Raw genomic sequence first — 14,561 nt, forward strand, 5'->3', positions numbered from 1 at the left:
GATGTTCAGCCTCTCTGGACAGAGTTCACTAACACAATAACTTCTATTTTTAGAAGCATGAACACCTGGTAATAAGCTTGACAATACAAAGTATCTCACAAAATTATTGTATTTTTATTATATGCTGGTAACCAGTGCTAACATTGATACAAAAAAACCTTTTCCCTCTTTACATATTACTTTTTCTTCTTGTATTTCCACTTCATCATTATCACAAGGTACCATATTTCAAAAAGGGATCAATTACTAAACTAAAAACACTATCATAAAATATACCTAATAAAAAGTCGTGGCAACCAAATAAAAACCAAGTTTTAAAAGTCTACACTAAAATTATTAAGGAACAATTTTATTCCTAAAAACAATGACCCTAAGAATTTTTTTTTTTAATCCAAAATCCTGTAAATATTTTATGGTCAGTTGATTAGTTTGGTTGATAATGAAACTGTAACCTGTGAAAATAGTAATCTCATTAACTAAAAAAAAAAAAAGGGGGGGAAAGAAAAAACTGTGTGGCATTAATCTTATGCAGAGATTCTAAATTATACATTTTATTATCCTACAGAGATTTATACTCCCATTATCTCTTACACCCACATAAGACAAAGCAAGTGTAAATCTGTCTTTCTCCGTGCAGGGAATTTCTTAATGCTGTATTAGAGAGATAATTATTCTACCCCCACATCTCATAACATTGTTTTTTTAACAACCAGAAGCTCTCTGAGTTAATATGAAGACAGATGTTTTGACTGAGAGCAACTGTGAATATGTGCTGAAACTAAAAACACTATCATAAAATATACCTAATAAAAAGTCGTGGCAACCAAATAAAAACCAAGTTTTAAAAGTCTACACTAAAATTATTAAGGAACAATTTTATTCCTAAAAACAATGACCCTAAGAATTTTTTTTTTTAATCCAAAATCCTGTAAATATTTTATGGTCAGTTGATTAGTTTGGTTGATAATGAAACTGTAACCTGTGAAAATAGTAATCTCATTAACTAAAAAAAAAAAAAGGGGGGGTAAGAAAAAACTGTGTGGCATTAATCTTATGCAGAGATTCTAAATTATACATTTTATTATCCTACAGAGATTTATACTCCCATTATCTCTTACACCCACATAAGACAAAGCAAGTGTAAATCTGTCTTTCTCCGTGCAGGGAATTTCTTAATGCTGTATTAGAGAGATAATTATTCTACCCCCACATCTCATAACATTGTTTTTTTAACAACCAGAAGCTCTCTGAGTTAATATGAAGACAGATGTTTTGACTGAGAGCAACTGTGAATATGTGCTGAAACTAAAAATTAAAACCCCATATGAATAAATATTGAAATGTACATTAATCCTTATTCTAAGGGTGATCTTCCACCACCAAGTAAGATGCTTGGCCAGGATTGTCTTTAAATACTTGCAGCAGCCAAAGCAATTACATTTTTATACAGCTTTCATGGGTTAATTTACTCAAATTGCAAACCACCCAATTTCTCCTTCTGTTAACTGTACATAGGGTAGGGCTACCATAACTGTGCCAATTCACCCTCATATAAACAACAGAACTACAGGCTGAGTGCACCTAAATTGGGACACAGTTTTTAACAATGCAAATGGTCTGAGAAAAAAAATTTGCAAATATGTCACATTTGTATTTGATATATTTTCCTATATCATCCCCCAACAAGACACACATCATCAATTCAGCTGTGATGGGATTCTGCATGAAAAGTTACCTGCCAGCCATTTGCACGTGGTAACTACTCGCTCAAACTATTAACAAATAGTCATGATGCTCCCTGGAGAACAAGGTGGTGTCTGGGTTAGTTTCAGTCATGATTTTTGGGTCACTATAAATTAAACTCATGCTGTGACTCAGAGATTTAACAGGTAAGCCAGTTTAACCACTGAAAAATACTGTGAAGAACTCCTAAAAATTTTTAATTGGTATTTCTAGAACCAAACAGGATGGTTTGGGTTGAAGAGACATTAAGTAACTCCAAGCCCCCTGCCACGACCTTCCACTCAAAGGACATTGTTTGTTGTGTAACACTTGTAGAGTTTGCAGATTGCACAGTGACTGAGATACATTCCATGGGGCTGGACTGTAACATGGCTGCACTTGCCATTTTTGTAAATGAACATCACTGGGTTTGGTAGGAACTCATATTGTCATGCAAGACAGCAGAGTTTAAGGAATTGCAAACCCGTGTACCTGAAGCAGCAGGAACACACCCCTGAGAATACTCTCATCTTGATGCTTGGGAAGGTTTGCATCCAAAACAGGACTCCTCAAATGGGAACATAAAACTGGCTTCTCGAGCAAAAATTATAATTCACAGACTGAATTTTTCATTGACTCTGAGATGCACCCCCATACAGCTGGGAGAAGAGGGGACACATTTCCTCCTCTATCCACTTTTCCCACAGCCATCTCAGACCTGGTGCAGTGAAGGGCAGCTTTAGGGATGCTCTGTATTATGCCAGCCTTTCTTCCAGTTTACAGTCACCCGTTCCCAACAAAACTCTAACCAACTGCTGCTCAGTAACTCTCCAAGCAAGTAATCCCTTGCTCTAGTTCTATGTCTCCCCAGCATAGCCTTCCTCAGGCAAACCATCTGGTCAGCTCAGCTTGCAACTTGCTTTGATCCCACAAAGTGGCTCAAAGCAGTAAGAAAACAAAAACTATAGAAATGCCTCTTGGTATTTTGCATAAATGGAAGCAGATACTGCTCCTGGTCTGGTTAATGTAAATCCACAAGAGCTTCACTGAGGACAGGGATGCAGGTCAGGGAACTTGATTTTGCTGCTCTGCCCAATATTAAGCACAGCTGGGTTTTAAATAAACAAAGGAAATACCACCACTGTGCATAAAACTTCATCTCCTATAAATCAGCATCGCTCTGCTGAAGTCAACTGAGTTATAAAAATTTACATCAGCTGCAGATTTCCTCCCGTATGTGATGAAGAGTGCTCTGTTTGCTCCCCTGGGTCTCAGCTCAGGCTCTGTATGAATACAAACGGAGTTTTTCCCCTAAATGAGTACCAACACATTTTCTCCTGAGTCACATATCCTTAGCTTCTACACACTGCACATTGCCAAGATGACTAAAACACCTTTAAAAAGTATTTAAATGTTTTCTTCAATAAAAAACATCAATGACATGATTTTCTTACACAGTTAGAAAACTCGCCTCGTTTTATTGCCATTTATTGCACCAGAATGTTAAAAATTAAATCTGCTGTAGAGAACAGGGCTCAGGATAATATACAGCACTGAATAAAATGGAAAGGAAACTTTGAGACAGAGCAACCAGGACCTCTGAAAAGGCCACACAAAATGATGTGGTATGACAGATTTAGCCAGGAATTACAAGGAGCAGGATACCACTAAAATTATGATGAAGAAATTATGAGTCTGTACACATGTAACTAACTGTAATCTTGGAACCAAAGTTATTCTTACACCAATTTTACGGATTGAAGTTTATATGCAGATAATTGGATTTCAGAAGGAAAAACAGTAAGATGTCCTTCACTAACAAGCAGGACACACTACATCAGAGTCCTGAAGTTGAAAATTTGTGTTTCAAAGAAAGCAAAGGTTACATCTGGATGTCAGTAAAAATCATGTTATTACATTTTTATAGAAAAATGTAGCATTAGTATTTTCAAAGTATATATAATACATAATTTCCACTCTCAGGGAAGAGTATACATTTTAACAAGTCCAGATATTCTGTGTATATTATTGCATTGTCTCATGGAAAAAAAAACAAGCTCCTAAGCAAAGGCACCTATTCAATTTCAGATAATGCTCACACAGTCTGTCTTGAAAAGTGTTATTGACTTCTAAAATCAGGCATCCATAAGTTAGAAAGCATCAAAATTAGATCTGTTTGTGCTTATTCCATTTAGCAAATCCTTCTGTACATGCTGGAATCTGGGCTCTTACCTTGTCTGTCACACAATCTCTAATTTTGGTGCACAACAGAGTCATTCCTCATTTAGGTTTGCTGCAGTTATACAAAGGGTATCCTTTTAATACAGAAAATGTTTTATTCTTAAAGGCTTACTTCTGCTGCACAGAAGCCATTACCAAAATGTCAGTCAAATCCAGTGGGATGATGATTAGTCATATTAAATCCTGCTTGAAATTCTATGGATCTTTGTGGCTCACAAACACTGCTTACAACAGCAAAAGGGTTGGTGTAGAGGGACGAGCGTCCCTTATTCCTAGGAAAGCCATCTGCAAGCCCACTGATGTGTGGGACTGCTCAGGTCTCAGAGTGACACACCTAAAGAGCCCCAGCAGACCTGCAGACTGAAACTGGCTCAAATAAAGCAGGTTACTGGCCTCACCAGAGAGGTGAAAATGTTTTGTCTAAAGATTTTAAATCAACTCTAACCAGCAATGTGTCCATCAGAAAGCTTAAATATAAATTCAGACTTTGTTAATATCAGAGCAAGAGCAGCATGGTCTGGAGGAAACAGGCCTGGTAAAGTTAAGATTTGTATGATGGCAGTTCTAGGAATTCACCAAAGACTAGGATACCATTCCCAGAAATAAATGGAGCAGTTTCATGTATAGTCAAGAAATAAAAGAAAAATAATTCCCTTTTTTTTTTCCCTCCCTTTTTTAATAACTTATATCTGAATAAGAGCTTCACTTACGGTAAAGCTAATACCGTTTCTCTAATTTTGCATTTGATGCAATTTCTATTCACATAAACAGATTATGAGATTATAGTGGCATCAACCAGTAAGAAAAAATGAGGCTTGTTGTGGTTACCAGTGTAATGCTACTAGAAGCAAATAATAAAAGTAGAAATTCATAGCAGAGGTTTCTCAGAATACTTACCACATTCCACTTGGAAGCTGTAGTGGAGATGTTTGTTTCCTTGGGAAACAGGAATGGTTGAAAGCAAGGGAGGCAGTACAGCACTTGAACAGAGAACTGGCCCAGACCTCTGGACTGATTGGTTTTCCCTCCAGCTGCACAATCTGCTTTCCAAGAGACCTTGGAAAAATTTTTTCTTTTCTCTCTTTCAATCTTCTCACCTGCAGACAGGTACAACAACTCTCTGAAAAGCCTTTTTCAAACCCACAGACAGAAAGCACTCTAAGAATTATCTTTTCCCACCACTAAGCACTCACAATGCAATGGAGTCTGCAAGATCTAAGCAATCTTTTCATGTACTTAATTTACGTTTAAGTTTCTTAATGCATTCCTGAGCTATAATCATGTGCTGTTTTGAAAGATACATGACCACAATTCACATTGCTTTAATGATTAAGGAACACTAATATGGTTCTGTGAAACCACATGCAACATAACTCAGCCTCCCCTGGTACACCTGGGTCCCTGTATTGGATTGCAAAACAAGCAATAAAACCCCATCAAACAGCTGAAGCAGAATGGCAGTTAGCAAATAAAACATCTACACAAATATTTAGACTCTATACCACAACAGCATTTTATTTTACCTCATCCACCACGCAGTGATGAAAAATACATCATTTTAACTAGTAAGCAATACACTTTGCTGAAATTACCAGAACACACTCACAGATTCGAAAGTCTACATTAAGACGGCAAATTGCAGGAAAAAAACCAAACCAACAAACACCAGAAAGTACAAAGTGCAGAACATAATTTTCAAATGTGAATGTAAATAGAATAAACAAATACTGGAGGTTGGGAGCACAGTACTGCCAAGTTTTACTTCAGCCTCCAAGCAGGCGGATTCCGAGAGGGAACGACTGATAAGAAGTGGCTGCAGAAGCAGTTCTGCTCTGACATGTGCAACCTGTGGCCAGGAAACCCAGCTGGGATCCCCTTGAATTTTCCATGCTAATGAAGCTGAACATGTGAGGGTCATCCTATGTAAGATCCACTGCCATTTCCACAGGGTTTTGGACGATAAAAATCAAATTTTTTTCATGGATGCATAATATTTTTTGTTGTTGTTGTTCGAAAACTAATCTTACAATATCATTCAAAACATATCTGTTCTTAATATTGATATGTCTTCCCTCTTCCAATTATTCTGAGAACAAAATGGATTCAGGAAGTAATACTCTCTAAAATACCCAAGACTGTAAAATAACTCTGCAAAATGTCTTACACTGCACTGAAAACAAACTGAAATAAGAGACATTTACCCCCTCAAAAAACCCACACATAATTAAGACAAAAAAATTAATTTTAATCTGGTCACGTTTTTTAAGCATCCAGTAGGCTGTAGCAACAAAATCATTTATGCATTTATCTGCTGAGATGGATAAAAACTGAAAATAAAAAGATTATCCCTTTTATCAGCACAGGTAGGGAAAAATATTCCACTCTTTAATGATTTGGCAGCTATTACAAAGTAATTATCAACTTGTGAGATTGGGAGATAGAACCAGAAAGCAGATTACTGCTCAACACTCAATTTTCAGTGCTTTGTTTCAAGAAATCTGTGATGGCATTTTCTGTTTTAAAACAAGAACTCTGCTCTCATTACTCCTGAAGTAAATCAACCTTAGCAATAAACCCATTCTGAACGTTGGGGGAGTCTTGACTCTGCCTTGAGCCACTGCAGTTACTTCATTTGTTCTACATTTACCAAAAACTACACAGTCTAGATCATAATTTCAGTTCCATGATTATAAATTCAAATCCTGCAAACAGTCTCTTCATGGCAAGGCAGACGTAGAAAACTTCACACTTGCTGCAATTGCTTATCACCCAGGAAATCAGGTTTGCAATTCAGAACCAAAAAGTACTAGTTTTTGTAGAAATAGGGAGGAGACAAGGTCAGAAACATTCTGTGAGGATTTGGAAGAGATTATGGGATCATTTGCTTGGGTGAACTGACATATTAAGCATCTTATATCAGGACTAGTTATGCTGTGCTCTTTTTTGCTTCAGAGTCCAAATACAGATGCTGCTTTCAATTTGTAAAGTCTAGGCAGGAAGCTGCAGACTGGTTTTGACACAGAAACACCAAACTGGAGCACTCTGTAACTCATATTTCTTAATTTTCTGTTCCCAGCATGAAGCTCATTTCCTCCTCAGAATTTTGCATCAAGTGGATTTGGACTGGAGGCCAAAGTCGTGAGAGCTGATGCCAGTTAAGTCATCTTGTTGCACTTGTTAAAAATAGGGTTGAAGGATATCTGTTCTCACAACTATCAGTTGTCATTTTCACATAACACTTTTCACAATGTGAAGGTGCTCACAGAATCAGGCAACACTTCATTTTTAATATGTATAGAATCAAGAGACACCTTAATTTCTTCCTTAGAAGGATGAAAAATCTAAAAAGTACTAAAAAGCAATTTTATTCCCTTTTAAAAGTGCTTTCAAAGAGAGTGTTAACAGCTGATTTATTTTATTCCTCCTACATTCGTCTGTTTGTCTTCATCATTTCACTCTGAGGAAAAGCTGTTCCACTGTTTTAACTTGTGGGCTGTTATTTTTTTTAGACTGACTCGCGTTGTCACATCCAGTTCCTCTGTAAATCACTCCATAAAGTTCTGCACCTTTCCTGAGTTTTACTTCTCCTACTGTTATCTGTAAAGTCTGCACCAGAACAATGATTCCACTCACTTAAACTGTTGTGCCATATGTCAGTGATATGGCTCCAAAATGCTTTTTAAGCTTTGCATTCTACATAAATGCTCTCACACATGTTTATTCACAGCAGCAGCTGCTTCAAGAATGTGTTGTGTTGGGCACCTGGAAGGATCCAGCCTTAGAAGTGCCAGTGACACACATGCATTTCCTACTTACTTGATGTGGAATTTGCTGTCACTTCTACCACCCATCAGCAGGTGAGATGAGCAGTTTTTAAACATCCATTTCCAAATGCCTTCCTACCTCCTGCTATATGGGATTGCCTCCATGTGGGAGCATTGTTGGCCTTCCACTTGGCAAAAAAAAAACCAAAACAAAACAAAGCAGAATTCAGGAGAGCCATTTTGCCTGGAAATGGAAGCAATTAAGTTGGATGGCAAAGCCCACAGCAGCCATTCAGTTATGAGAATATCTTTTCAGTGGAACACTGAAATCAAGTTAGAGGAAAAAAGTCTGATTTTTGTAGGTTTTACAAGTGCACTGGTATGGCTGTGAAGATCACCATAGTTAAAGTGCAGCTTTTATTGTGTCATTTCATTTGATTCAGGTGTGCTTTTCAAATTAGACAATGTTGTCTATGTGGCCTTTTATCCCAATTATGTCGATGACTTCACCACCTCTAAGCCTTAAAAAAAGCTGTTTTCTAATTGGGGTGGAAGACATCATCAAGAATTAACAATTTGGATTCACTGTCTTGCTCTAACAGAAAAACTATGCTATATTCAAGTTGTATGACTCCTCTTTGCCTTTGTTTTCAGACAGTGAAAAACAAGAAGTTTCCTCACTTCCTGCATGGTACTGTACTGCAAAGCTTTATTAATTCAGGCCTTGTTTTCTCATTCCTTACAGCATCATTTCTGCCACAGTTCCAATAATTCTAGTAAAAATTCGCTGGAGGACATCTATTGCTTTGTGTGCAGGACAGAGAAAAATTTTCATTAAGAAACAAGTTTCTTCCCCTTCCCCATCTGCCTTCAAAGCCTTTTTCTTATTAAAAGTACATTAGCTCCTTGAGAGCAACAGAAATAAAACGACTTTCTCTATAAGTTGTACTTTCTACCTGCTCTTCTTAAAGAGCAAAAGACCCACCTTACAACTAAACTCCTTGGAGCCCTGGCAGCAGAAACAGGAATTTTCCCTTCTGCACTATCCCTACAAACATAAACAAGTTCCCTTTGCTTTTTGCTTTAGCCTGAGGCTTCCAGTATGTAGAAACCTGCTGTCTAAAATGAAACTTATACATTTAATAAGAATTCAAGACTGTCTGAAGAGAATTGGCTCTTTTATTAACTACATAAGTCTGAAACTCAGTTAGACACTGCTCAGAGTTCTGTAAATATAAGTCTATATTTCACCATGGACATGTTCAGTGACTTAAAAGCAATATAAACAAGGTAATTCCTAAAGGAGCATGGCATCCTTTTCTCAGTGCAGTCATATCCATCCCAGTTACTGGCTACTTTATTTTACTATACTTTACTTCTTACAGTGTTCTAGAGGAGGTTTTTGTGTTGGGTTTTTCTTTTTACAAGAAAAGAATTTGCAAAGAATAAGCAGCATGTGAATAGCAAAGATATTGCTCATGTTTTTATACAATATAAAAAATTCAATAACTGTATGGACAACGTTGGTACAACAGAGTGTTTTGGTTAGGAAGAGAGCTATATTTCTCTGCTACCTAAAAATTCAAACTAAAAGAGACTGCAAAGGGAAAGAAATCCCTTCCCTGCCTATATTGTAGCGTTAAAAAATCTCCAAAGCAGGATATCATGCACATGCTCTATGTTGTAAAGCAGCCCTACCTTCATTTTTTAAAAAAGAAACAACACAAAAGAAAAACTTCCTAGGCTTAATGTTTCAGAAAACTGTTGCCATTTGCAAATACATTTTGGGTGCAAAAGTTGAACAATTCTGATCTTTAAAAAACAAGGTTCTCCTAAGAAACTCAGAAAAACATATATTTTTTTCCTAGACTTGACCCACAGCCAGACTGTGTGTGTGGAGGCCCAACAGTGTGGCACCAGCTCTGTGCCAGGCTCTGGTCCTTCTGCAGCCTCCTTGGAGCTCACTCCTCCCTGCCCAGCCTCACTGACCCACTGCTGGCTCTGCACAGCCAGAACAGGGCGCAGGGCAGGGCTGTGGCCAACAGGAGTAACGCTGGCTCCATTTGCACAGAGCTAGAGCTAAACAACAGGGGTGGCAAGGAGAGGAACTGAACAGGTTTGAACAGCCCCAGAATTATTTCCATAAAGTCTTAAGGCAAAAAGAAGCCACATGAGCTCTATGCAGCAAATAGAAAGGGCATAAACAGGGACCACACAAGATGGAAAACATTTGTGGCCATGAGATTCACAACATTGAAGGACAAAGAGTAAAAACTACAAGAACAGACATTTCCTACCGAATATGTGCAAATAACTGCAAAGCCCAGAGTGCCCTAAAGAGTGATATCAAAGGATTCAATTAAAGATAGAAAGGATTTACTGCTTCCACAGTTTTACAACAGAGCTATCGAAGACAAAGTATAAGGACTGACATTTTAATGCTTCTGAAAACAGATAGCGAGGAAACGGGTTTTTTCCCCAGACAGTATTAAAGCATGTAACAGTGAGCAGTCTATATTAATCCTCTGTGCTGCAAAGCAAGTTGGGCTTGGGTTATTTGGGAGTGAATGACAGATTTAGCTGTACTGGTGAAACAAAGTACAAAAGCGAAGGATTTCATCAAAATTATGTGAAAAGGCAACCAATGTCATTTAAGATGACATCAAATCCTAACTTTAAAAACTGTTTCAAATTTTTTCAAATCTCCAGAGACAACCAAAAATAGAGACTGAAATTACTCACTACAAGGCTCTGAAACCATAACCAAAATTAACTGCAGTGACTAAGCATACTTCTCTTGCCAGTAATGAAAAAAAAAAAAAAAAGACATCCTTTTTCCATGATAATTTGACAGCAGTTATTATTAACACAGAAATAAAGTGATCAATGCCCTCTCTCTAAAATACAGAACTCTTCATATTAACAGGTGACAAGGTGAGCAATCCTACTAGAGCTCAATTATAAACCAGTTCTGAAAGGGAATATTTCACACTGAACAAGAACTACAAGGACGACACGAAGACTGCTGCAAAGTTACAGAGAGCACAAGTCCTCTTCAAGACTTTACACAGTGGGCAGGGATTGATAAAGCAATGGAGAAGGTGACAGCGAAAATTCAACATGCAGCCAGCCATGCTATGGGTTAGCAGAGAATTCAGAAAAGACTTATGGTCAAATCTGCAACTATTTAGTCATAAGTGGTCTTAGTGCAGACTGCAGCCACAAGGAGCAGTTTTCATCAGAATTTTCATTATAACACACAGGACTCTGAGTCTTGCAGGTGATATCCTGCTCTCACCATCTGCACCAGAGTTTCCAATGCTTTCAGGAAAGCAACAGAATTAACAAGGCCGAAAATGCTGATTTCCAGGAGATTTCCCAGTCTTGGTTTCAGTTTAGAGCTGTTATTTTTAACAGAGGTTCAGAGATATGAATTCAGTCACCATTTCACTATGGAAAGTGAAAAATGATGCTCACAGTATTACCATTGCACTTGTAAGGATACACCCTTCTCATGGAATTTGACACTTTGGATCATGCACACCTTTATGGAAAAAGCCTCCCAAGCTTGGATAGATCCAACACAACTCAAAAATCCGCTCTCCAGCAGAACTTAAAAAATACAAGAACCTTCTTCTTTTGGGGGGAAAAAAAAGAAATTTCCATTACCACCTAAACCTCTAGCTTTAAATCTCCAGGCCAGATATCAGAGCCACCCACTGTGAACGGGACTTGCATGTATTTACCAAGCCACTGGAATCTGGCACATCCTCATGCACCTAAAGGAACACTTTATAGAACCACTACAATCAATGATCAATAATCAAGAAGTGCAACAAAAGAGCCCATACAATTTTAAAATAGCTCTGCCTTTATTGTACTTTTTACTATAATCTTTACTTACATAATCGAAATAGTGTTTTTCAAATATTCCAATATAATATCAAGCAATTTTCTTAAGGACTAATTTAGAACTGCAGGCACTGAAGTGATTTATACTTTAATTCCCATGCACTTATCTAAATTGAATTTAATCTGACATCTTATTACCAAGTTCTATTACATTCTCCTAGAGCTCTTAGTAGTCTTTTCTAAAATTGACTAATTTATATAAATTTATGGCATTACCATGTATTGACACCCTGCTTTTCACCATTACTCTAGGCAGACAGCATAGTAATATACCAGTTGGTGTGCAAAGCCTCAAATAACCCCAATATTTGACTTCTTTCTAGTCCTTCCCAGTCACAGGACTTGTTCTGTAAGTTTCCTACCAATTCATGCACAAGCATGAGTGGCCCAACTTTCCCCCTGCATTACTTGCTCCAATTTTCCTTAGTAACTTTGAATGAGTTACTAATCCTTTCAAAGTGCCATCTCCTAAATCCTGCTGGTTTCCTTCCAACAAAAATTAGGAAAAAACAGCTACATACATCCTTCCAAAAAACATTGGAAACTCATATGCTCACTCCACTTTCAGTTTTACAGATCTCACCCAGCACACAACACACCCAGGCTCAAGTCCTGCCTCAAGGTGAAGTAATGTAGTTGGTGATTCTCATGAGAAAATTATAATGCTCAACTAGATTATTGATTGTTTCTGTATTTCATGTAAAATGATGACTGGATAAGCACTAGGAAACCAGACAAAATGCAGAGACATCTCTAGTAATAACGTGTAGATTCAGGAATCACTAGAATGTTATGATTGAGTTCATCCCATCCTTATGTTTGGTAACAATAAATCTCAAATTTATCTCATGACCAGTGACAGGACTCGAGGAAATGGCACAAACCTGAGTCAGGGGAGGCTTAGGCTGGATACCAGGAAAATGTGGTCGGGCACTGAACAGGCACTACCCAGGTCGGGCACTACCCAGGGCAGTGGTCACAGCACCAAACCTGACAGAGCTCAGGAAGTGTTTGAACAAAATTCTCAGGCACAGGGTGGGATTCTTGGAGTGTCCTGTGCAGGGCCAGGATTGGGACTGTGATAATCCTGGTGGGCCCCTTCCAACTCAGGCTATTCTATGATTCTATGAAATATTTCTCATGGGTAGCAACACACTTCAGACCACAAGGACTGCAACTTGAGGTGCCCCAAAGTTGAGGCCCTGGAAAGTTTTAAGATCAGGATTCTAGACAGGAGAACTTACACTACAGCTAACTTTACTCACCCTAGAATAATTTTTTTTTCTATTACATTATATTCCTGAATAACTGAAATGCATTAACTGTCATTTTCTAATACCATCAAAATAAATGTTATATCTAGACTTCATACCATTCAAAGACCAGGGTTCCTCAAAGTCAGAGTGGCAGCTGTGACATTTGGCACACTCAGAGATCACTGGTAAACAAGGGCTGAAATTGCACTTATTTTCCTGCTCTGCTCTTCTCTCTTGAAAATACTCAAGGTCAATGGCAACACTTGGGTTTGTTTTAAAGAAGACAGCTATCTGTGGAGAAATGTTTCCCTTGGAGATTTTAAAAATTCGTATTAAAGAAAATAACAATGAACATTATTTGAATATAAATTGAAAAATATATTTCAGTTCTGTTAAGTTAATCAGACTTAAATCTCCATGGGAAACTTGCAACACTGTTCTCAATTTAAACACTTCCCAACAATTTACAGCTTCATTTTGCCAACTTTTCCCCAAACCATACTCCCCTGAATTTACACAACCTAGAATGCTATTCAACAACAGCTGAACAAAGCCTGTGAAGAAGAGGTTTAATATGCTGATGAGAAATAGTGCAGGAAAAAGTAGCAGCAGCCCCTGAAAAAAGTCCTCCTTTTTATTCAGATGAAAGATACCTTAGTAATGCATCACCACTTTCTACACTTTAGATCAACATTGGCAGATCAATTTTGTTCTTATGTTTGCACATCTATGACCAGAAATGTTAATTAGCTTTAGGATTCTCTGGCCCCTCATTAGCATCAAAGTGAGGAACATATCAGGGAGGGGGACAGGCAGAATGATGCAAAAACTACTTAAAAGATGAACCAAACTTCAGTTTCTTGTACTTGGTGCAGAACTTCTAAATGGAGTCGGGCTGTAAACGTGCCACAGCACAGATCCTGTTCAAAATCTCTGTCACATGGAGACCAGGTAAAGTGGAAGTGCGAATCAACAACAGCAGAGCTTAATCTATTTTTCATTTTGCACTCTGAGCCAAAGCACAAAAATGTGAGATGTTGAGTAAGCGTCAATGCATCGATGGGCTATGGATGGGTGAGCTCCCAGCAAACAATGCACAGACACAGAGCCAGAATGCACTGAATTTTCTTACCAGGACCCAAAGGAAAGTTGATTCCAGAGGATGACATTTGCACTTAGATACTGTTTCAGTTCCTGGAATTAGCCAGCACTGAATTGAACTCTTGGTGCTGAAAGAATGCAGTGAATGAAGTGGGCACCTGCACCATCCAAACGCACACCACTCTGCTGGAACAATTCTTACTGCTCCTCTTCACGTGCCTCTCCTACACTGCCAGTGTTCAGTTTCCAGTACAATACACAGACATTTCCATAACAGCTGTTTCAAGGAAAAGGGATATAGCAGCAGTCATGAGGATGGATGAATATTAGGATCTGGCCCTTGAAGTGGATTTTGTGTTCAGAGGTGGCTGATTCTAATACAATCAGAATACACAAACACACATTTATATGGTTGCAAAAAAAAAAGGTGAAATTCTATTCACTATGAATTTGTTGGACTAAAATGCTTGTTTCCATAGTGAAACAAGACAAAAAGTCAAAAATCTAGAAAAAAATAAAGAATTTTTAAAGGCTGGGACTGAGAATTCTATTCCCAGGCCAAAAG

The sequence above is a fragment of the Corvus brachyrhynchos genome, unplaced genomic scaffold, assembly GCF_000691975.1.
Source record: "Corvus brachyrhynchos isolate BGI_N302 unplaced genomic scaffold, ASM69197v1 scaffold5, whole genome shotgun sequence".
NCBI classification, from domain to species: domain Eukaryota; kingdom Metazoa; phylum Chordata; class Aves; order Passeriformes; family Corvidae; genus Corvus; species Corvus brachyrhynchos.